The following is a 5,255-nucleotide window of genomic DNA, read 5'->3' as shown; positions in this document are numbered from 1 at the left end:
GCAGGTGGACTTTCAACCACTGCGCCACCAGGGAAGCCCTTGATGTCTTTTTGCTGAATCTCTGTGGTATTTACAGGTCACAACTTCAGGTTGACATTTTTGAAGATGATCATTCTCTTCTTTCCTTTTCTGACATTCTAGTTTTAGGGAGATCATTTGCTTGCTTTGTAGAGGCTGTGAACATGCTTTTAAAGCTTTTGAGAGAATGTGGCACACCAGAGAGATTACTATGATTATTTATAAACAGGGTAATTCCCAAACCAATCAAGATCAAGTAAGTCAGAGAAGGACCCACTGAAGCCACTGGCGTGTTGAACAAGTGGCTTGTTCAGTGATCTTATGCAGCTGAGTCTCAGCTTCCCCAGAAATGTTAATCCAGGTGCAGCAAGTGATGCTGGCCACAACACAGACACCTCCTTGCTCATCTAAAAGATAACCAAGTACTATTTTATTATCAAGAACAACTTTGGCCAGAAAGTCTAAGAATTTTTGTTGGACAGCTATTGCTTTTTAGTGGATTCTGCAAAATCTTCAAGGGTTAAGGAGAGATTCCCGATCATAGCTTCATTCATACTCACTCCTAAACAGGGAAGTAGGGACCTGCCAAAGGAAGTGAATTCTGGATCAGGAATACCTCCTGGTAGGTCCTTTCTAACTTGACAATGTAAATTCAGGGGAGTTGACCAATGAGATATGTCAGTTTGATTGTGGACAGTTAGGAACACAGTTAGATAAACTATGAGGCATTGTTTCGTTATGCACCAGTCATCTAGGCAATTCATAGGCTCAAGGAGAATGATAACCACCACAGGAAAGGAAATCCTGTTGGGGCACAAACCACTCCTACTAAGGTGACACTGTTAATGGATTCATTTGCAGGAATTGTTGTGTTTGCAGGCCAGGGATCAATTAGGCTTTCAGTGCATTTGGGAAGTAAATCTCCCAGAATGAAACAGAATGTTGTTCTAAATTCCTTGCAAAGATTGGTGCTGCTGGTGAGATCTTTTCATGATTGAGGACAGATCTAAATCAGATCATATAAGAATATCAGATAACATAAGAATGTGGAGATGCAAATATACCATGATTTGCATAGATATTTGTGTCTAATTGGGCAAGTCCAGTTATAATAAAGGAAAAGTCAAAAAAAGGCATTGGATAATCTGGCTATAAAAGTCAGACTCTAAGTGACTTCTAAAGGGGATCAATTACAGTTTATGGTGACATTGGGAATCAAAGAAAAATTGGTCACAGGAAGGACCAGGAGGTCTTTAGCCTCATGAACAGAGTTTTTGAGGACAAATCCAGCAGTCTGAAGTTACTCTCCTTAGTAATGGCCTGGGAGACACAGATGATAGTGTTATCTTTCCAGGCTAATGCCAGAGTGAAGGAAAGAAAGAGAAGAAGGAAAGGTTTTATGTTTAGGTAAAGTATGAAGCCTTGATCTGGTACCTTGGGTGGATTCAGTCTACCTTGATGTCAGCTACTTCTCTTCCTATTCAGGTGGATTCAGAGGTCTCCAGCATTCTGAGCCTTCCTCAGCTGTGAGATGTGTACCCAAGATTCAAAGCCTTCTGGTTTCACAGTAGTGTCAATGGTCAGGAGTACTTGATAAGGCTCTTTCCATGAGTATCACTTTTGCAAAAACATCAGAGTAAAACAATAACTATCTATAAATGACAAAAGAGTTAAAAATGCCCATTGTTGGGCTTCCCTGGCGGCGCAGTGGTTGAGAGTCCGCCTGCCGATGCAGGGGACACGGGTTTGTGCCCCGGTTCGGGAGGATCCCACATGCCACGGAGCGGCTGGGTCCGTGAGCCATGGCCGCTGAGCCTGCACGTCCGGAGCCTGTGCTCCGCAACGGGAGAGGCCGCAGCAGTGAGAGGCCTGCGTACCGGAAAAAAAAAAAAAAAAGCCCATTGTTAAAGATCTGATGAGAGTTCATTTGATAAGCAAATGTAGTTATTTCCGTGATATACATTTTAAGATAATAACTGGAATTATGACTGATAATATTATACTAGGACATATCAGATTTCCAGAAATTTCATACAATTTCTAGAACTTATATACCTGGAAAAATATAACTTAAAGAAGGCTTAGCATTACTTCTTATTTGACAATGCTTCCCATGTAATTTAACATATCAAATAAGCCTAATTAGTTTAACCTCTCTGTCTCTGTCTCCCTCTCTCTCTCTTTATTTATATATTTTTTTTCCGGTACACGGGCCTCTCACCCTTGTGGCCTCTCCTGCTGCAGAGCACAGGCTCCAGATGCGCAGGCTCAGCGGCCATGGCTCACAGGCCCAGCCGCTCTGCGGCATGTGGGATCTTCCCGGACTGGGGCACGAACCCGTGTCCCCTGCATCGGCAGGTGGACTCCCAACCACTGCACCACCAGGTAAGCCCCCCCCCCTCTCTTTTTATAAGAAGAGAGAACAATTCTTTTGAGATGTTCCAGAAGCCCTCTGGAAAATCCCAAAGTTAGTTTCAAGTCAAAAAGACTTCATTAAGAATTTGATTTTGGGAAGTGTGTCAAAGAATATAAAAAATTTTGGATACTTGACTAAAAATATCACAGAAAATTATGAAACAATACTAAATTACCCATTTAACCAAAGTAACGATAGAAGATGTTAAAGGCAAATACAGAAGACCACAGAGTTGTGAACAAAACTTAGCTCTTTTAATATGGAGAAGATTGAATTTTCTCAGTATTAATCAAAGAGCTGATAATCAAAGACCTGATAAAGACAATATGGAGCCCAGTAAATTATTTTGATACGACAGAAAATCTTTGCTGTCTAGGTAGATTACTTAAAAGGTAAACAAACTTTCACAATTTTCTTATCCAAACAGACCAAGAGTCCAGTAAAAACTTTGTCCTTTTAACAAAGAGAACACTAAATTCCAATTTTGCACTAGTGTACTTTGATATCAAAATTTGTATTTTAACTTAGATAAATTCATCACAATCTTAGCCATCTTGACCACACATAAAATTCCTTTCCATAGATTCTTTTCCACAAACCTTCTACAACTTTTAAAATATTTCTTCAGATTTTGTCATATGTTTTTCCTCTTTTTCATTTTGTGACAATCAATCATTTTACTTTCCTTACCTACTTCTCATACACAGTTGTTCCCTTTCACCCTTATTACTTTTAAGTAGTTTTAATTACACATATTAATTAAAATTCTTAACCCTAGAATCCTTAATTCCTAGTGAAAGCTAAGATGTAAGCAATTGTGGACTGTTACACTAGCATTCTGTGAATTGGCAAATTTGTTAAGACATTTCATAACTTCTAGAAACATGCTTCCTCATAGCACAATTTTTCAATGGGACACAAAACATGTATACCAATAGAAACAGATATTATTTTCTTGGTAATAAGGAGTCAAAAGTAGATAAACTTATGTTCAGTGATTAATGTGTTTCAATATTTTAGTTTATTTGGAAATGATCTAGACATTTAATGACTATCCATAATTTAATTTAACTTAGTAAAACTCTAAGGTTTCAAGTTACCAAAAAGATTTGGGGAAACTAACTAGACATACCATAAAAAACAATTATTGCTACAAAGTTCACCTAAAAATTCTTATCCCACTCACACCTATTTAATTTACTTACTCCCAACAATTACATTTAGACTACCCACAAAAACTTCATGAGACACTAGGCAAAGTCAGCCATCACCTCAAGCTGTTTTTCTTGCTGAAAAATTTTGTAACAGAGATAACATGAAATTATTTGATTAATAAACCCCGGTAAAGTAAGAGTTGCATGTCTGCATTGTTTTCAATAATATCAATGTTGATAACTCTAAAGACATGTCTATTTTAATTAAACCAACAAACTTAAAGTAGCTTTTCTTTACTGAAGATTATCCTAGATCACATGAACTTGAAAAATACCTGGGAGAGTTTTTATGGTTCTGAGAGTATACTTAATTTATACAGTGCTTGTTTGTTTTTAAGTCAGTTAAATAGAGCTTTCTACAAATTAAGTTTTGCAACACACATCTTTAACGTACATTTATAGACATACATAAACATAAAGACACAAACAGAGATCTTATAATTTTTGTCTTAAAATTGTAGCCATGAGATGAGTACGATAATACTAAACTCAACTAATTTATAAAAGAAGTAGGATTCAAATTGTGTTTTTGGCAAATGGAATAAGTTAAGGTTATCTGCTCAGATGGTAAATCTTTTTACTAATAGTTATGAAGAAGACACTTGAGATTTGTCATTTACCTAAATTCCAGATAACTTTTTCCCCTTTCCTTCTGATAAAAATTATTTTCCTAAAGTGTGTATTCCAAAGAGATGGCCTAGATAAGAGTTCCTGAAGAAAACCAGGTAGAACATTTACATCTCAAAGACACAGGGAAAGTATGCAAGTTTCTCCAAGAGGGACTTTTGTTTTCTAAGACCAGAATTTTTACAATACTTACAAGCCTTTTGAGATAAATTAGGGGAGGTTTGGGGCTTGGTTAAAAGGACAGGTGAATTTTTAATTCTTTCTGGAGCCACATTTCTGGTCTTGCACAGATTTGTAAGATAAGGACAGTTGCTTTTAATACCTCAAAGAATTGGTTTGCAGCCTAAATGATATCAAAGGGCTGATCCTTCCATCCAACCATATTATCTTTAATTTGCTTTTTTATATCAGGGAGAAGATTTCCAACTAAGATGGAAATCAAAAGATTTTTATGTTCTGAATTTAGAGCTGTTTGTCTTTGGAATGTTTTAGTGAATTCTTTCACAAAGGCTTCAGAAGTTTTCTCTATCCCTCTGGGTACATAATTTTGGTTTAGTTTAGCAGAAGAGGCCAAAAATATTTCTGGCAGTATTGAACAACGCTGTCAACTGAAAAAAAAAGCACAACCTAAAAGTTGAGAATTATATTTTATTCAGTGGACTTTCTGAGGACTTCAAGCCTGGGAGGTAGCCTCTCAGATAGCTCTGAAAGACTGCTCTGAGCAGGTAAGGGAGTAGCCAGGATATTTAGGAGTTTTGCAACAAAAATCAGGTAGTTGGAACATCAAAAGATTACTCTTAATTAAAGAAAACCAGATATCTCAAGTTAATGAATTTAGCACATTTCTGTGTATGGGAAGACACAAGATTCTGGGCTCATCAAAATCATTCCTTTGAGAAGCACCTTAGCTATCTAGGGCCAGTATCCTGTTCTTTCCCATCTTGAGTTCCCTCAGGGTGCACCGTTGGGGGCGGCTCTAG

The sequence above is a fragment of the Aethalodelphis obliquidens genome, unplaced genomic scaffold (assembly GCF_003676395.1).
Source record: "Aethalodelphis obliquidens isolate GAN/ISIS:26980383/991018 unplaced genomic scaffold, ASM367639v1 scaffold47, whole genome shotgun sequence".
Taxonomy (NCBI): Eukaryota; Metazoa; Chordata; class Mammalia; order Artiodactyla; family Delphinidae; genus Aethalodelphis; species Aethalodelphis obliquidens.
The sequence above is the reverse complement of the archived record's forward strand: the minus strand, read 5'-3'. Positions refer to the sequence as shown.